Here is a 20,834-nt window from a genome sequence, read left to right as displayed (position 1 = left end):
CCATTCTCAGTATGGGGGATTGATATCATTGGAAAAATCTATCCAAGATCATCAAGTGGACATGAGTATATTCTGGTAGCTATTGATTACTTCACCAAGTGGATAGAACCCGCATCATATGCTTCGTTAACTTCGGCATCGGTTGCGAAGTTCATCCATACGAATATCATTTGCAGATACAGAATACCTGATGAGTTAATCTTAGATAATGGGTCACACTTCAAAAAGGAAGTGGTACACCTGTGTGAGGAATTCAAAATCAAACATCATACGTCGTCGCCTTATAGACCTCAGACAAATGGAGCTGTCGAGGCTGCAAATAAGAATATCAATGTTAACATCAGTAAGATGACTGGGACTTATAAAGACTGGTCGAACAAACTCCCGTATGCTTTGTGGGCTTATAGGACATCGATCAGATCCTCTACAGGTGTAACTCCATATTCCTTAGTGTATGGAGTGGAAGCAGTCCTACCTGTTGAGCTGAGAATCCCATCTTCGAGTGTAATGATGGAGGCAAATTTACCAGAGTCAGAATGGCAAAGGCTAGATATCAAGAATTGTAAATGATAGATGAGAAGAGGCTAAAAGCTCTTTACCATATTGAAGCATATCAGAGGCGGATTGAAAGGCATTCAACAAGAAAGTCCAAGCCTAGGACTTGAAGCCAGGAGATCTTGTCTTGAAGTCTTATAGGGCACCACCCAGAGGGAAGTTTAGACCAAACTGGTCTGGTCCTTACATTGTCGATGAAGTCCTGCCGGAAAAAGCTGTAAGACTTCTCGATGAAAATTGAGAAAAATTAACAAAACCAACAAACCTAGACCAAGTAAAGAAATACTACGCCTGAGACACCAGGAGGACATTCTTGGAAGATCTCAGCTTCAATCTGAAAAATCAGAATGTCAAAAACAGTTTGCAAACTCTTTGAGCCGAAAAAAAAACTTCTTCTTTGATAAAACCTAAACTAGGGGCATTTTTATTAACCTGAACTACGTTATGACATAATCCCTTTCTACAGGGTACGTAGGCAGGCTGATCAATTCAGGTTCGGTCGACCTTTGAAAAAAAGCAATCCTTTAATCCCAATGGGCGAACTACGCGGACTTGAAGCCAGGCGATCTTGTCTTGAACCCAAGCCTACCTAATAGTCCTTCTAGTATTTAGGCCCAGGTTTGTGGAGAGATAGATAGAAAGAAAAATGATGGTGTCTCGGACCCGCTAGACTGAAAACCCTTAAGGGCGGTCTTGGCAAAAGTTAGGGTCGTTCACCCACTAGGCTGAAAACCTGAAAGGGGGATTTAGGCAAAAATTAGGGTGCTGAACCTGCTGGATGAAAAATCTACAAGGGCAGATAGTCCAGGCAAAATATAAGGCAGACGGTCCGCCAAATCGAAAACCTGAAATGGTGATTTGGTCATGGCAGTGACTTCATAAAAGGACAGAACTTCAGAAAGCTAGTTGGACTTTTATCTTGTGCTTGCCATTGCTCAGATGTCTGAGTAAGCCCCAGCAAGACTTTCTTTGGCATTCTTTAAGCTAGGGAGATTAAGACTAAGCAATCTAAGGGATATAATAACCATGACGGAAATACCGAAGAGAGGAATGAAACACCTTTAAACACGGTATTCAAAAGATTCTAAGAGTGGTGGACTGTTATCATCTTAAAACACTTATCAGGCTAAGAAAGTCAATACCCGAAAACTATGTCAAGTTACTTGAGTCTAGTCTTCGGCAAAGATCATTGACTCTTAATTACTTTCTACAAGAGAAGCTAATTCATCAGTGAAATCAATCAAAGTTGGTAAATTCTCCAATCATATGAAAAGTTTTAATAAAGTAAGAAATTGTAAGAGAAGTAGCTTCGTGTTTTGGAGTCTAGTCTTTTCTTCAATTAGGTGAAAAGTTATAATAAAGTAAGAAATTCCCAGAGAAGTAGCTCTGTGTTTTGGAGTTTGGTCTTTTCTTCAATTAGGTGAAAAGTTTTAATAAAGTAAGAAATTGTCAGGGAAAGAGCTCCGTGTTTTGGAGTATGATCTTTGCTTCAATCATGTGAAAAGTTTAACTGAATTAAGAAATTGCCGGAGAAATAGCTCCGAGTTTTGAAGTATTGTATTTTCTTCCTTCCCCTGTGACTTTCTAGCTCACTTGCAGTCCAGTTTGTCGCCCGTGGTAATTAGACAAAGAAATACCAAGTAGTGGCTTGTCTAATTATCGCTTTGCAATGTACCGCTACCTAATGAATTAGGACTCAGGTATATCTGCATGGATTTATATGGAGCCTTCCTACAGGACTATATAAATACTGGGTGATCCGCTACTTTGAAAAATAGGAGTCAGTATTACCTATGTAGCTAGTACGGATGGATTCTGAGTAATGGTCCATATAGCTGCCCTAATAATTTGACAAGCATTGATATGTCTAATTGTCATCCTTGTGTACTGCTACTCAAGTAGGTAGTCAGGTATATTTGTGTTTAGAATATGCCTACTTCGATAAAAGTCCTTATTTATCGACACAGGTAAGTAAGTGTTTGGTATATGCCTGTTCTGATAAAGTTCTTGCTTATCGATACAGGTGTGATAAAGTTCATGTTTGTTAGTATAAGTGAATTTTTAGTATATGTTTGTCAATACAAGAGAATGTTTAGTGTTTGTGTCAATAAAAGTCCTTATTCATCAATATAAGTGTTTGGTATGTGCCTGTCCCGATAAAGTCCTTGTTTATCAATATAGGTATGTTGAGTGTATGATTCCTTTGTTAAAGTTTTTGTTTTTCAATACAAAAGAATGTTTAGTGCATCCTTGTTTTATATAAGAGTCCTTGTTTATCGATATGGATGACGAGTTAAGAGCTTAGAGAGAGGCTATCTCATCAGTATGTCATGGATTGCCTAGTTAAGGGTTTAGAGAGAGGTTATCTCATCAATACGTGTCATGATTGCCGGGTTAAGAGTCTGGTGGGAGGTTATCTCCCTAATGCTCGCAGAGTTAGAGTCCGGTGAAAGGTAATTTCACCAGTTTACCATTGTGAATGTTATTTTCAAAACCAAAAATCAAGATTTAATTTCGTGTCGGCCAAAATGTGTTATCTGTTCAGCTTTGACATACGTATGACAAGCACACTCTGCCAAAGAGGGACATCTATAGACACCCCATTTTGACCGAACCCGAAATACGCTCGTGTGAATAAAAATCCTTCAAATGATGGAATTAGTGTCCCAATTAAGTCCCTGTAAAATTTTGTCAAAATCAGGCCAAAATTACCTAATAAGACAAGCTGAGTGTAGAATATAGTGTAGAAAGGAGAGTGTGTAATCCAGAAAACGGGGTGGCCTGAAGCAAGAAAAAATGAATGAGTTGCAGAAAGGAGGTTGTCCCTAGACAACGAAAAGGGGTGCAAATTTATTCCTTTAATTTTTCATTAAGTTTTCTTTAAGACCACCTTTCAGCACAAATTACCATAAGACAAGATTTATTAAAAGAGGCTATCTTTGGAAGTTAAGGGGTTAAAAAATAGTTAAAAGATCTATAAATAGAGGATGAGGGATAGTCATTTGTAAGGGGGATTTTCATATTCTAGGGTTTGCTAAGTTTTAGAAACAAAGAGAGTGAATGAGAGAGAGTTTTTCACTCAAACCCTAATCCCTTGTCTTTTCTCCAGCAATATTTTCTCTCCGGCGGATCTTGGATGAACTCCGGTTGATCTCTGATCTTTTACAATTGCTGTCTATTCTAGATCTGCTTGTTTCTACTCTTTTCAACATCTTTTAAGCCCTAGTATTTTTCTTCTACGTAGAAACTTTAGATCCATAGCCTTAAACTCTGGATTTACATCAATGAACTTTGGTTTTATACTATAGAATTTTAGATCTATACTCTTAAACCTTGGATTAAGAGATTTTAGGTTTAGGCTTTTTTTATCTTTGATCATTGCTCGCTAATTGTGAAGAAATTTGGCCTCAATTTCATTGTCTGAATTCATTTGAAAGAGGAGTTCGAAATTTATTCTTCTCTGGCGGAAATTTGTTAATATTGAAGTCTTTGGATTTTAGTGGAATTATTTGCTCCGATCAAAAATTCAGGTGAGTTCAGATTTTCTGGTGAAAGCTATACCTTCTAGTTAGTTACCATGTGTTATTTTTCCTATTTTTATACATTATTCTCATCCTTTTAATTACCAAACTGATGAGCACATTTTTGTGTGAATTGTAGGTATGAAAAGCATGCATATTTTATGTTTAGAGCTGTACTACTAAGGTATTTTGCTTGTTTTTTGTGTTTCAGGCTTATTCTTGAATTTTCATGAAAAATTGAGCTAAAAAGGTTGAAGATTAAAGAATTTTCCATCTTTTGGAGAGATAAGATCATCTTATGGCCCACCAATTGGTTGGCTCGGAATAGCTTTGGGAAATGATTCGAGGGGTACAAACAATTTATTCTAAGGCCCACTAAATGTGTGGTTTAGATCATCTTATGGTAGTGGATTGCGAGGTGCAAATAATTTTACATTGTTGCCCGTCGATTGAATGGTTAAGATCAGGCCACAAAAATTATTCAAAAGGTGCAACCATTGGTAAATCCGAATTTCTTCATCAGCCCATTAATTTCAACGGTTCGGATCATTTCATTGGAATGGTTTAGTGGTGCAATTAATTTACATGATGGATCGTCAAATAGATGGCTTGGATTGTTCCTTGGAAAGGATATAGAGGAAATGCAAATATAATTACTTGTGTTACATTACAATGGAGGCGTAGATTAGCCATTTGCGAATAAATTTGGCACGGTTGCAATTTATACGAAAAGTAAGGACAACTCGGTCGTTTCACAAAGGAAGCAAGAGGACAAATAGGAAAAATCCAACGTTTTAGCTCTCCTTGGACGTTTTATTTATTACACGTTTTTGGAAGCCGTGGGCCCACTTAAATTTCATCCCTCTCTCTTCCCAATTCCTAATTCGTTTCCAAATTCTCCACCGAATTTGCTAATTCTCCTATTTTCTCTAACCTCCCTATTTCATTGGGATCTACTTTCTAAATTTGTGGGAAACTCTATTCCCTTTTGGAAAAAGTCAAAATATCATTAGAAGCAAGTCAATCCGAATAAGCTAGGCAAGGAAGCAAATTAGCAATGTTAATTCTATATAAACAAGGGTCGTCTCTTCTCGTCGTCTCTTCAGGAGACGCGATTTTTTTCTTTTTTTTCTTCCCTAATTTTCGTCCAACACTTTCTCCTCTCTTAATTTTTCGTCCAAAATTTTCTCCCTTGTTCTCTCGCACCTACTTACCTTCTTATACTACTTTTCTTTCACCCGTTCATCCCATCATCTTCCATTAAGAGGCTCAATCCAACCATCTAACATCAATCCAAGGCAACAAGGAGGCATTGAAGGACAAGGATTCAACCATTGAAGGAAAAAAAAGAATAAGTTTTTCTTATCTTGTTATTTATTTCAATTCCAACTCGATGTATTATGGTTACACTTTCAATTAAAGAGAAGTTTATTTTATTTTCTTTTTCCTTTTTAACTTCTTATATGGCATCGTTTTTCTTAATTTTTGTTTCTTCCACCTTTCCGTTAACAACTAAACTCATCTACTTAGGGTTTAGATGAAGCCAAGAAGAAGGAGAAAGGTTCTTAATTAAATTCAATGGTATGGAATTAATGATTTATAATTATTGCATACCTATCATTGATGCCATTGGCTTTTTCCTTTCGTATGAGTGATTGCTATGAACATTATAAATATTTATATGGCCCTTAAAATTGGATAGTATGTTTGATAAATCGCTCATGGGCAATTACATCCATTGATCTTATTTCTCATTGACCGAATTTATTAGGTAAACAATCCAATGAAAGAATTGTTTTCATTGATTATCCAAACCAAACCCATGGTGGATTCTAACCCTAAGTAATCTTTTAATCAAATTAAGGCTTTTATACAATTTCCAATTAGTTTTTCAATTGAATTTTCCAATCAATTTAGGCTTTTAGATTTTAGTTTTCTAATTAGGTTAGATAATTAATTAGTAGAAATCCTTAGAATATTGGTTCACTTTGCCTAAATATAAGGATTGAATTTGTAATCGTTTCTTCATTGTTTTCAACCCGTATCTATTTAGCTGATAAATTTAAATATATTGTTGGATCAGAAGTTGTAGTTCACGAAAATCCTGAGTACATGCCAGCCAACAATATATCATAAGTTTATTTTCCAAATAATATAATGATAGAAATCACAATAAGCTCTTTCCTGAGTTCGACCCGTATCTACACGCGATCCGTGCATTTACAGTTATTTATAATATCACAATCAAAGTTTTTGGCGCTGTTGCCGGGGAAGAGTTGGATTACTCTAATTCTTATATTATTGGAAGTGATTTTTTATTTTCTTTTAGTTAGTTTGTTTCAATTATTTGTTTTTTTACTTTGGTTTTTTGTCTTCTTGTTCTAATTTGGCGATTTGTTGTGTATGAGTGTAGGTTTGGTGCACAACTCTGTCAACCGCTTGGAGAGAGTAATTCGATCAGAAACAGAGATGGACATTCAACCAATTCCAATTGCCATGGCGGAAGAGGAAGTTCCCAAAACCCATCACGATTGTTTCTGAAATCCCAATGGGCAACACACAAGAGGGGGTTAATTGGGTGTTTTAAAAAAATTTATTCCAAAAGTTAAGGCTTATGAAATTAACCTAGTTCAATGATATATTCAAATAGAAAATGGAAAGAGATTACTAATCACACCACAATAGAGAGGAGAGGAAGCAAGGAGACCACACAATGATTTTATAGTGGTTCGGTCATAACTTGACCTACTCCACTACCCAAGTACTTGGTCTTTCCTTGGGATTTTCTCCACTATGGCAAGGCTCCTCAACGCTGCCTCACAAAGCGTGTACAAGCGATCACCGCCTTCACAAGGGGACACACCGTTGTATTACAAATTCGCCTCCAAGGACGTTCTTCTTCGTTGCACGGCGGCCTTGAAGCAAGAAACTCCTCTTTACGATAGCAAATACAAATAGAAGAAGGAAGAAATGAAATGAAAAGATCTCAAGCCTCTTTAAGGCGAAAACAACTCTCAAAGCTCACAAGACTCCCAATGATTGAAACTAAATACTTGGGGGAGTACCTCTTGGCAAGAAATGAATGCAAGTTTGAATGCTCAAGAGATTTGATGAAAAATCCTTTTGATTTTGAAAGAGAAAAGCTCTAGGGTTTGATAATGATTCAAAAGGTGTGAATGAGGGTCTTTGATGGGGTTTAAATAGCCGTAGTTCATTTTGAAATAACAAAGGGCAAAACCGTAATAAAATTGGGTGGTTGCGCCTACCCTCTGCAGACCCCAACGGCTCTTTCGCGACACCGGCGCGGTCGACTGAGCCACCACAGTCGCCCGCCCTTATCGGGCACCTCATTTTTATTTTCAAAATTTTTATCACCGCGGTCGACCGAGGTCAACGCGGTCGCCCACCGAGGGCGACCTGTTCGAAAAATATTTTGGCTCGAAAATAATGTCTTGGGCTACCGGACCCTTGCGGTTGTCCGTCCTGGACTAATTCAAGATTTGAAAGTTTAAGTTCAAAAACATTAAGCGGTCGACCGAGGGGGATGCGGTCGACCGAGGGGGATGCGGTCGACCTCCGAGACCAACATGGATGATTTATCAATTTTGAGAAATCATTCTGCGGTCGACCGGTATTGTCCCTGTAGACCGGCCCGATAAAATTCGAGATGCCCGGGCATTCCAGGTAGCATCTCGCAGTCGCCCGGTATAGCCCGGTCGACCGGCCCTTCTTTGAAAACATGATTTTAAAATGTTTGTGAGAGGGACTTAGGGCCTTTGTCTTTGGGCTTTAAAAATGTGTTTTTAAATACACTAATGCACTTAGAAAATAAGTTTTAAAGATGATTTGAAAACATCAAAACATGCAAACATTAAATGCTAAGAGGACTTCCATGCATTATAAAACTATAACCTTGAGTCTTCTTGATCTTCAATCTTGTTGGGCACCTGCATGAGCTTCTCCTTGTCTTTGGATAGTGTTCAAATATATGCTGGTAGTTGTGGCTTCCTTGATTCTTCAATAGATCATACGGCTTGAAGGATGAGCACCAAGACTTGACTTTCTCCAAGACTAGCCCTTGTTCTTCTAGCTTCAGGTGTTGACATGAATGAAACCTGTCTAAATCACAACACTAGAGAAGCCATTAGCAAACTACCATCAATTTGGGTTTGTTGATCATCAAAATAAGAGAGGGATGTACCCTTGGGCTTACAGTTTCTACCCTGCCCGAGCAACACAACCTTCTTGTATTCGACTGCCAGCTGCTCAGGATAATAATTTTGAGTTAAAATTGCACTTTATTACGATGCTCCCTCACTTTCATGGGCTCCCTTTTGAGGATGCCTATTTATTTTTACGAGAGTTTGAAGAGGTATGTGCTTTAAGTAAATTACAACAACCCACAGATGATACTATAAAGTTGAGGTTCATTACCTTCTCACTGAAGGAGGGAGCCAAAAAATGGCTTTACGGTTTGCCCACGAACTCCATCACCACTTGGGAGGAGTTTACAGTAGCGTTTCTTAAAAAGTTCTTTCCTCAGATAAAACTAATAAACTAAGAAACGATACTCTTCAATTTAGACAAAAACCTCATGAGTCGTTTTCAAAATTTATGGAGAGATTCAAAGATCTACTCCAAGAATGCCCTCACTACGGCTTAGATACGTGGCACCTGTACCAACTCATATATGAGGGCATTTATTTTCAAACCAAACAACTAATAGAGTCCATGTGCCCCACAGGATTCAGATCCTATATGGATGAGGACGAAGCTTGGAAGTTCTTGCTTGATTTGGCAGAAAAGACACGTGAGTGGGAATCCACTCAAGAAAGTGAAAGGGCTACATCAAGCAAGGGATTCTTTATTGAGGATACCGTGGCCAAGGAGGCCCAATTGGATAGTCTTATCAAAATACTAGAGGCTATAGCAGTAAAGGGACCCGCATAAGTAAATCAAATCAATCAAAGTGTCCCTATGTGCAATTGGTGCCAAGCTCCTGACCATGTCATGGAAGAGTGCCTAAATTTGTCAAAGTTTGCTAATTCTACTGAAAATGTAAGTGCTATGTTTTCAAATCATCTATATAGTAACACTTAGAATCTGGGATGGAGAAATCATCCCAACTTTTGTTGGAGCCAAGGGAATTACCAAGGTGGGCCATCCAATTTCCATGTTCAAGGCCAATTCGGCCAACCTAGACCTACCTCCCTCCCACTTACGTTCGCCCACCTCTAGCCACACCTCCAACCTTTCAAAACCCAATTTTAAATAATGTATCAAATCAGCAACCACCGGGTTTTAAAAAACAAGGGGAATCAGCCCGAATAGCTTCTTTATAGAAAAACATGGAACTTCTCATGAGTACCTTCATGACAAGCCAACATAACATGGAGAAGCAAATTTCTCAACTCTCCACAGCTTTGCATGAGAGGGAAAAGGGTAAGATGCCAAGTCAACCCGGTTCTACTCCAAGGAACTTGAATGTGAATATGAATTCACAGGTACCGCCAAATCAGTCGAATGCCATTCAACCAATTCTGCTGCCATAAGAGCCCTCCAACCAATGCAACGCCGTATATGCTTTAAGGAGTGAACGAACTGTGGGACCCGATCCCGCGAGAGGGGTGAGGCGCGAGCCGCCACGCTCTCTCTTGGTCTCTCGTACCCACGCGAATGGCGTGTGCTTTTTATTATTGATTTTAATTACCCAACCAGGCAGGCAGCAACCAAGCCATAGGGTGCAAACAAACGTGCAACCCAGTACCCATAAGGGCAGGGATAAGCCGCCGAGCCTAGTAAGGTGCGATTTAATTCATCTTTTCCATGAACTTGGGATCACTAAGGCAATCTGAATTCCACGCAAAGGAGAGTGACAGAGTCGCCATCTAGATGAGGGATCTAGGACCCATAATCGACAAGAAATCTAGACTCGTTACCTGGTTACGAGAATGGAAGGTATGGGGAGTTACCACCACATGCACCATTCCTGCCCGATAATCGGTCTTCAATTCCAAAAGTTAACTCTTTTGAATTTCTTTTAAATGGCTCATGTAACTCTATTAATGTGCGAACTACATGACATGCATCCTAAGATCTAATTTCAGTGTAATTCCTAAATATGTATCTTGATTTTCTTAATTTGTTTGAATTCAATCTAAGTGAAAGCTCTCCTAAAATTCTAATTTCATGAAAAGTCCTAAGTGATTTAATTATTTTTAATTTAAGGATTAATGTACAAAACCCCACCACTTATGTGTGGAGCCGACTCGGGCTTGGTATGCCACTCAAGTATCTAAGTTGCCTACGTATCCCAGCCTCACTGGAATCAGAGTCGATCGTAGTTCGGTGCACCTAAACTAAGCTACTTATGCCTAACTCATCTAGAACACCGATCTAGACTGGATTGACTGTTTCAACAGTTTTAAGAGAAGTTATTTAGTTCAAGTTGAAGATTTTATTATCCTAGGACTTCATCTAAGATACTATATGGTCCTAGCTAAGTGCAAGACGTCCCTTAGACTAATGCAGGTTACCCTACATCCTAGGTAACTAGGCCTGTCTTATGGGAAGATTGTGTTACTAGTGTAAGTAGATCTATGGCGCGGTTTCTATTCATAGCAAACGGCCGTGATTAGGCTGAACTTCTAACTCTAGGACACCCTAAAACCTAGAACACGACATGACATAAGTATTCCTAAATGGGGCTCTAAAGGTTCTTACGATGGAGACCGCAATCCAACGGTTCCGAAAGACATGGGGTAAATTGATTCAATTTGTTGAAGTTAATGATTTTTAGTTCCTTAAAGGTTTTCGAATCCTAAAATCTAAGGAATACTAGAGGCTCTATGGTTGGCAAATTTCAGCCTTGAGTTGCATCCATGGAAGGGCATCGTGCTCTCAATCCTTATATAATTTAACACATAAATTATAGTATATTATTGCCTGGCATGATTCTCAGGATTTCCATGGATAGCGGACCTCGGAGCCAACAACAGGTTATAACTTGCATGCTCAAATTATGCAGGAACGATCACCATTAGTATGCGATTATGAATGCGATCTCAAAAATTAAACTATCGCAGCATAGTCAATTTACAAAGGGAATCTATAACCTCTAGGGTTTCTGTTTCAAAGAATTTTAAGGTTAAATATATGATGAAACATTAGGGTTTTCTGAAATTTTTCACTAACTTTTGTGTTGATTTACTATTAAGTTGTGATTTATTAACATTAAGACCAGATTGCTAGGATTACACAGTAACCCCAAGCAATCGAACTCTAAATTCATTACAACTTTTTCTGTAACAAGATATGAATGAGGTTAGACTATTGGAAGAGTTTAATGAATTTAGAATAAGTTTTTCTATCAATTTCTGACTTTCCAAACTTTGGGTCAGATTACAAATTAACAAATCAACTCATCGGATACGAATCTCAAATCAAGTCAAACTCTTACAGTATAGATAGAATCATGGTATTAGACTACTGTAAAAATTTCAAAGATGTGTATTAAGATATGAAGCCAATTAAGATTCACACACAATTCGGATAAAATCAATGAATGAATTAAAAAGTAGATTAAATGGTATCTTAAAATCATGTACAAATTACAGTAGATACAAAATAGGCTATATGATTTACTGTCAAAATTTCAAGACCTAATAATTAATGCTCCTCCATAAAATTAATTTTTGAATAAAAAGGGGATTTCGTTTCCTAAGAATTAAAAGTTGTTTTTTTAAAAGAAAATTGTGAAATCATTTTAAACGTTTGTAAAATCTTTTAAACATTTTTCACTAACCTTCTAATAGCCTAAACTACTGGTTTGGAGCAAAAAGATTCAAAATTTCATTAATTTAATATAAAAAAGAATTACGACACGTAAAACGAAGAAGCGAATAGAAAACAAATAAAAAAACCTTTTTTCAAACAAAACATTTCATGAGAAATTTAATTTATTATTAAACATTAATTCTGGAGAGTTTCATCAATTTTTAAAACCTTTTGATATTTTTTAAAAATAGCCAAAATTTCAAATAATTTAAAACCGGATTAAAAAAAATTCAAAAAAATCTGAAACTTTTTGGGTGGTCTGGAAATCAAAAAAGTGATTTGGATACAAGATTTCACAAAATTTGGACATGGTTTGATATACAAGATTTAAAACCTTTCGGGGTTATTTTTTGAAAAATTGAATGAAAATTAAAATGGCCAAACCGCGATTGGAAATTAAGTTTCCAGTAGTATTTTATTTTATAGAAATCCCAAAAAACATCAGTTTTTAAAGAAACCCACGTTTTTAAATACTTGCTTTAATAATCCGATTTAAATCCATATTGAGTAAAAAATTAAAGAAAATCATTATTAAATGGAGGAAAATTAATTTTTTGTTGAAATTTTGAATTTTGAAAACTTATAATCTATATTATAACATACTGGAATTTCAAGGAAAAATTCATTGATTTGATCTATCAAAAGTAAAACCCTAGCATGCTTTTCTACTTTTGATATTACAAAGATAAAGATCCTACCGTTGATCGCGCTCCTTGTCTCTAGGGTGCCTAGATCTGAGATATACGCTTTGTCGCACCCTTTCATATGATGAAGAAGACCCAAAGAACACCCTAAAGATCCTTGATGTGTGATTTGTTGAAGAAGAAAAGGGAATTGAAGAATCCCTTTTGTGAAGAACCTTTGAGAGAGATGAACACACTTCAAGAGAAATTAATCCCTTTTTTTTGGAGGAGAGAGAAAAAGGACGAATTTGGATTTTTTTTTTGGATTCTTCCTAGGATTGTTTGCTTTGATTTTTATACAAAAAACCTAGGGTTAAGAGAGAAATAGTAGTTCCCAATGTGAGAGCTCCATTTTTGTCTTGTTTCCAATTTTCCCCTCTTGCTTTCTTTCTTTCTTGTTTCCAAATTTGATTTGATTCCAATCTTAATTTCTTGTCAATCAAGACATGCTATTCTCATTCCACATTGCTTCTTTGGAAGAAAACATTTTTAAGCAATCATTCATCTTTTCCTTTTTCTTCTTTTATTTTTTTATTCTTTTTATTATTCTTTTAACAAATATGATGTCACCATTGTGACATCATCAAGGTTGGGTGCTCAACTCATGTGGGTCAGCCAAGTGGGGTGCCCACCATGGTGGTCGATCCATATGGGTGAACCCACATGAGCTCCATCTTTGCGAGCTTTAGCCCAATGGGCCATTTCACACGACTTTCGGGTTTTTCCGTAAAAATTCAATAAAATCTTTCTAAATTCAACATTCTATATATGGACCCAACCCATTTGACATTTATGGTGCATCCCTCACACATGATCAGACCATCTTTTTTTGGAAAACAACTTTTCGGACTAAAATGCCCCTATTTGACTGTTAGACATCCAAATGCGACCAAAATACCATCAGATTGGTTCACCCCTAAAGGGAAAAATTAAAATGGAAAATCTTTGTGGTAAAACTTCAAAAATAGAAACTTTTAAAATTGGGTCTTTCCGGTAAGCAATATTAAACACGATCATTTGGTACCTGAAAATACCCAAAATGCCCTCAACACTTAGAATTTCCAAATTAAGCGAAACCCCTGAGAAATTCTAAATTTAGCAGGTTTTCCAAAATTCAGAAAATCATTCATAATCTCTCAGACATATTTCGGGGATCAAAAGAATTACACAGGAAAAAACAAAATTACCCCGAGGTGCTAGAATTTGGCGAGACTAGGGTAAACCCTGAGAAATTCAAAAAATAGCAGATTTCTGAAAATTTATGAACGGACTCAAGATTTCTTAGACACAACTTAGGGACCAAATATGATATATTGAAAATGTCTAAAATACCCCCGAAGTGAAAGACTAAAAGAAAATCTTGAGAGATCTAAATTTAGCAGGTTTCCCAAATCTTACAAAATTACTTCTAATCCATCAGCCGTACCCTCGAGATGGTTTTGGATATATGAGAAATGATTGAAACATCCATAAGATGATGAAAATGTGGAAGCCCCATGAGTTTCTAAAAATAGCAGCTTTTTCAAAATTCATGTAATCGCTCAAGATCTCTCGGACACAGCTCGGGGTTCAAACGGGACACATCAGGAATGACCAAAATGCCCATGTAGTGCAAAATGGGCAAAAATGAGGGAAACCCTGAAAATTCTAAAAATAGCATGTTTTTTCCACTTGCTTCGAAACTTGATTTTACATCTACCGAAGGCCAAAGGAACCCTCTAGAGACCTTCAGGATCGCGAATCAACTTCAAAACTCCCATAATGAGGTGAAATCTACCCTAAAATGCATGGATGCCTAATCTAATGCTGAATACAGACTCAAGACTCGATGATACTACCGAATCTTTCGCTTTCAAAGCGTAGCAAAATGGGGGTGTCTACAGATGAATAAGAAAAAAACAGAGTTTGAAGATATGCTAGACTGAAAACCTGAAAATGCGGTCTAGGCAAAATTTAAGATCATTCCCCTGCTAAGTTGAAAACCCGAAAGGGCGGCTTAGGCAAAAGCTAAGGAGATAGCCTGCTGGATCGAAAACCTAGAAAGGCGGTTCAGGCAAAAGTTAAGGCTAGCACGGTCCGCCAAGTTAAAAACCCTGAAGATATGACTTGGTCACGGTAAGAGAATCATTATAAGAAGGCTACACCCGGTATCAAGACTGAAGATAAAAAAGAAGTTCAAGCGAGTTCAAGTGTCATCCTAGAAATTGGGGGCATTGAAACCAAGCAATCCCAGGAATGGTAACCAAATCCTTGAGGCATTACTGTTTTAAGGAAGAAGTCTAGTGTTTATTAATTGAGAAACTACTCTTTGAAAAGATAGACTTACCAAACAAAACGTTAACTAAGTCAGAAGCATCACTGTGTCTGTCAGTGTAGTTAGTCAATCTTTGTCATTCTAAGTTCACTCTTTCGGAGTTTCTCAATCCTTTGAATAGTGTCTTTTACCCAAATTTCCTCTTTAAGAAGAGTCAACAGTCGTCCTTGTGTCCAAATGATGCAACTGTCTCGGTGAAATAGGCCCGGTGTCATTAGCTCCCTGCGATTGTACCTGCGCCAAGTTAATCTTAAAGAAAAGATCTCGAGAATCTAGTCAAAGAGCTTCGTTTTAAAGAAGATCAGCTCAGAAGCATTCTGAAGTAGAAACATCGGGAAGTATAGTTTCCATAAGAGGACCATGCCCCAGAAAGGCACTTGAGGCATGGAGGATTTCATATGTGATGATGATTGGGCCAGTTTCTCAGAAAGATGAACTCTTAAAATTTTTAATTTCCTTCCTGGTAGTTGAATATTATCCTGGTCAAGAAGTGTTTATCTAAACACCTGTCAAAGGAAAAATCCCACTTCCCAATTTTCAGTATCCAAGAGAGCCGTTGTTCTAGATTACTAATACCAGTAGTTTAGGCTATTATCCTGGTCAAGAAGTGTTTAATTTCGCTTTTTCATTTTACGTGTCGTAATTTTTTTTTATATTAAATTATTGAAATTTCGAATCTTTTTCCTACAAACCAGTAGTTTAGGCTATTACAAGGTTAGTGAAAAAATTTTAAAAGATTTTACAAAGGTTTAATATGATTTCACAATTTTCTTTTAAAAAAACAGGTTTTAATTCCTAGGAAACGAAATCCCATTTTTATTAAAAAATTAATTTTATGGAGGATCATTAATTATTAGGACTTGAAATTTTGACCGTAAAGCATATTGCCTATTTTATATCTACTGAAATTTCTGCATGATTTCAGGATACCATTTAATCAATGTTTTAATTGATTTATTGATTTTATCCGAATTGTGTGTGAATTATAATTGGCATCAACTCTTGATAAAAACCTTTGAAATTTTTACAGTAGTCTAATTCCATGATTTTATCTATACTGTAATAGTTTTTCTTGATTTGAGATTCGTATGCTATGAGTTGATTTGTTAATTTGTAATCTAACCCAAATTTTGGAAATTCAGAAATTGATAGGAAAACATATTCCAAATTCATGAAACTCTTCCAGTGGTCTAACCTCATTCATATCTTGTAACTGAAAAAGTTACAATGAATTTAGAGTTTGATTGCTTATGGTTACTGTGTAATCCTAGCAATCTGGTCTTAATGTTAATAAATCACAACTTAATAGCAAATCAACACAAAAGTCAGTGAAAACTTCCAGAAAACCCTAATTTTTCATCATATATTTAATCTTAAAATTGTTTGAAACAGAAACCCTAGAGGTTATAGATTCCTTTTGTAAATTGACTATGTTGCGATAGTTTAATTGTCGAGATCACATTCATAATCGTATACTAATTGTGATCGTTCCTGCATAATTTGAGCATGTAAATTATAGTATCTTGTTGGCTCCGAGGTCCGATGTCCATGGAAATCCTGAGAATCATGCTAGGCAATAATATACTATAATTTATGTGTTAAATTATACAAGGATTGAGAGCACGATGCCCTTCCATGGATGAAACTCAAGGCTGAAATTTGCCAACCATAGAGCCTCTGGTATTCCTTAGATTTTAGGATTCGGAAACCTTTAAAGAACTGAAAATCATTAACTTAAACAAATTGAATCAATTTACCCCATGTCTTTCTAAACCGTTGGATTGCGGTCTCCATCGTAAGAACCTTTAGAGCCCCCTTTAGGAACACTTATGTCATGTCGTGTTCTAGGTTTTAGGGTGTTCTAGAGTTAGAAGTCCAGCCTAATCACGGCCGTTTGCTAATGATAGAAATCGCGCCATAGATCTAGTTACACTAGTAACCCAATATTCCCATAAGACAGGCCTAGTTACCTAGGATGTAGGTTAGCCTCCATTAGTCTAAGGGACGTCTTGCACTTAGATAGGACCATATAGTATCTTAGATGAAGTCCTAGGCTAATAAAATCTTCAACTTGAACTAAATAACTTCTTTTAAAACTGTTGAAACAGTCAATCCAGTCTAGATCGGTGTTCTAGATGAGTTAGGCATAAGTAGCTTAGTTTAAGTGCACCGAACTACGATCAACTCTGATTCTAGTGAGGCTGGGATACGTAGGCAACTTGGATACTTGAGTGGCATACCAAGCCCGAGTCGGCTCCACCCATAAGTGGTGGGTTTTTGTACATTAATCCTTAAATTAAAAATAATTAAATTACTTAGGACTTTCCATGAAATTAGAATTTTAGGAGAACTTTCACTTAGATTGAATTCAAACAAATTAAGAAAATCAAGATACACATTTAGGAATCACACTAAAATTAGATCTTAGGATGCATGTCATGTAGTTCGCACATTAATATAGAGTTAAATGAGTCATTTAAAAGAAATTCAAAAGAGTTAACTTTTGGAATTGAAGACCGATTATCGGGCAGGAATGGTACATGTGGTGGTAACTCCCCATACCTTCCATTCTCGTAACCAGGTAACGAGTCTAGATTTCTGGTCAATTATGGGTCCTAGATCCCTCATCTAGGTGGCAACTCTGTCACTCTCTTTTGCGTGAAATTCGGATTGCCTTAGTGATCCAAAGTTCACGGAAAAGATGAATTAAATCACACCTTGCTAGGCTCGGCAGCTTACCCCTGCCCTTATGGGTACTGGGTTGCACGTTTGTGTGCACCCTATGGCTTGGTTGCTACCTGCTTGGTTGGGTAATAAAATCAATAATAAAGAGCATACGCCATTCGCGTGGGTACGAGAGACCAAGAGAGAGTATGGTGGCTCGCTCCGCGACCCTCTCGCGGGATCGGGTCCCACAGTTTGGCTACTCTGCTCGGGACCATCCTAACTTCATTAAAACTTCAAAGGATAATTCATTTGAATTTAATTAACTGGCTCATAAAAACTCTTTCTCTTATATGCTTGGTAGATTTGTTTGTTTGCTTTACTTTCTCATCACATAATACTCAAACTTAATCTAACAAAACCTGAAGGCATCATAGATTGTGCAAACATATTGCACACATTTACATCACTTGCATCTAAACTCTTGCATCTGTAGACACCCCATTTTGACCGTGCCCTAAAACTCCCATGTTTGAGCAAAACCCTACCAAATCAATCAACTAGGGTCCCAAATTTTGCCCCAAGGTAGGTTAGGGTCCCACCAAGGTCCCTGTAAAATTTCGTCGAATTCCGAGCGCGTTTGCCTAGCGAATGAGATGGGAGAGTGTCCGTAGTGTAAACCAATAGGGGGGTGGATTATCCTGGATGGGACCGTGCCCGAGCCGAATAAGACAAAAATGGCGGGCGCGCTTTATCAATTCTTCCCCGCGCCTCATCCATCTGGAGTGCGGATATCAATCCCAAAATTTTATATAAATACCGACTTAATCGCATTTTTTTTTAAAAGAGAAAAAGAGAAAAATCTGTGAGAAAAGAGGAGAGAGAACCTCTGCGTTTTTCTTAGTGAGAGAAAGTAAATCTGTTTTTTTTATCTTCTCTGATCTAGCTTTTCCGGCAAAACTTCGAGCTCCGACCAGTCAATTCACACCACCGGTCCACCTTCCTTCACTTCTAATACCTTTGCAGATCTTCACCTTATCTCTTTCGTTCATTTTCCTTGTCTTGAAACCCTATTTTTTTCCCTTTCTTCACCGTTAGATCTAGCCGGAATCCGGTCATTCCTCCGGTCAGCCATACTCTAAGCTTCTTCTTCATACTATTTTTTTTCTCCATTTATAAGCTACTTCATCATTAATTTTTTCCTTTGCTTCGTTCGAACCCTAAGAGCTTTAGATATGAGGTTTTGTCCTTTAAACCCTAATTTTCACCCTCATTACTTCTTCTCCGATAATTTTTTGCAGAAATCCAGCTGGAAATTCTTCTTCTAGCCGTAGAAACCTTAGATCTGATGTCCTTTAGCATTTTTTTTTAAATCAAGTGATTATACCTCTAGAAACCCTAGATCCTTGTTTTCTTCTACAAGATCCCTCATCCTCTCCGATCTATTTTCGATTAGCTTGGAGATTCATTTTAACACTATTCTTAACCTAGAAATCTTCATTTCATCTCTGAAAAAGAGAAAGAGTTGAAGGAGATCTCTGAAAGGGAAGAGAAATCATTCTACAGCTTCATTGGCGTAATTTTTGGATATCAATTCCAGCAAGGAGATATTTACTCATATTTGTGCATGTACCTTCAATTAAGGAAAAGGTCTAAGATAAAAGGTTGCCTTATATCTTTATTTCATTTGTGAAAGAGATTGAAATGGATGTCTGTATATTTGATTTCTATATGATTTCACTGAATTTTCTGGTTTTGTTATTGAGAGGCTCACTTGTTTATTTAATGAATCTAGAGCAAGTGTCTAAAGATTTGTTCATGATGTATCTGTTCTAGATACTTTGGGAATGGTCGTGCATTTTTATAATTGATTGGAGTAAGGATATTTATCTATTTGCCTAGTAAATCAATAAATTATATAAGGTAGATATATTTAGGTTTCTTTGTGCTGAAAAGGTATAATTCAGGTTGGAGATTTTGACAGGGCAGGGGAGGTAGTATGATATTTTTTTTGGACTTTGATATATAAGCTAGGGTTATTGGTTACATTTGTTTAGGAAAAAGAAATTGTTGTCAGTACTTATTATTTGTGTTTTTATGATTAGGTAATGATCTTTTAGAATTTATTATTTTTGAGTATTCTATGGCATTGTGATTTAACTGGTTTGAGATGAGCCTGTAGAATTTTATTTAAAAAAACAAGAGATCAAGTTCATATAAGATTAAGCATGGACTCTATCATATGGAATTTTTTTCAATGAGAGTGTACTTCATTTTTTTCATGGCTGCCTATTCTGCCTTTTGTATAATATAATAGTTTCTTTGAAGCAGTTTTAAAGATTTGATAATATTTTATATTAAGCTTTGATACTTTCATTGTTTTTTACTTTCAAAGAGAGTCTAAGCACTCTCATTAGGAGATGCAAAGTAGTTATCATATGTGTACATCCATAAAAGTACAGTGACAAAAATCAAGGCATTTTCGTTTGGCTTTCAGCCCCAATTTTTTTTGGGGGGGCTTGTACATTTGATTAATATAATTGAAAGGTGTAGTGGAGGGTTTAGATCCAAAATTCTAGCTCTGTTCAGATTTTTGTGATTATTAAGTTGATCATTTGAATGGTGTAAAAGAAGAAGTAGTAAGAGAAATAGATGTTGCTGTAGAAAAGGACGGTTTCATTGGTTTTCAGGACATAATTGCTTCATCTTTTAAGATGCTATGGATTCATTTTGGCTATTGACGAATAGTACTCCTTTGGGCTCATTCATTTTCTTCTGAAATAAAGCTTCAAGCATAAGTTTGGTTAATTATTATAGAAATCTTCCTGATAAGATTAGAATTATTTTCTTCTTTTAAGATAAAGTATCAAATATTTCTTTTTTTTTTAGCATTTGTTTTAGTAGTTGCTGTCTTAAGTTATACTACCGTGTATTTTTAGGAAGTGAGTTCATCCCTTAGAAGTGTTTGATTTCTGTAGATATATTACATAGTGAAAAGATGTGGAATCTGTGAATGGAATAAAAAATCTGTGTCAATCTCATAATTCGAATCTAAAAGTTTTATTGAAATTAGTTATAATCCAGGGAAGAGCTGCTGTAGTAAGTATTAGGTGCAGGTTGGTTTAGGTTCAACGGAACCTTCATGAAATGTCGTCAATGTTATTTGTGTTCATAATTTGTAAAGGTCATTACTTATTCTCATTGAAGGTGAAATTCTATACCTTGTTTATGAAAGTGATCACCCTTACCAAATGCCATGTT

General features: G+C 36.6%; 1 non-coding gene across 1 annotated transcript; it reads right to left on the bottom strand.

The window, feature by feature from the left end:
* Positions 1 to 8,630: 8,630 nt before the first annotated feature.
* Positions 8,631 to 8,737, bottom strand: LOC143870158 (small nucleolar RNA R71). The gene has a single exon (XR_013244951.1). It is a non-coding gene; the product is annotated as a small nucleolar RNA R71 (small nucleolar RNA).
* Positions 8,738 to 20,834: the final 12,097 nt, after the last annotated feature.

The sequence above is a fragment of the Tasmannia lanceolata genome, unplaced genomic scaffold, assembly GCF_043159265.1.
Source record: "Tasmannia lanceolata isolate RefF3 unplaced genomic scaffold, GAP_Taslan_0.1 ptg000003l, whole genome shotgun sequence".
Taxonomy (NCBI): Eukaryota; Viridiplantae; Streptophyta; class Magnoliopsida; order Canellales; family Winteraceae; genus Tasmannia; species Tasmannia lanceolata.
The sequence above is the reverse complement of the archived record's forward strand: the minus strand, read 5'-3'. Positions and strand labels throughout refer to the sequence as shown.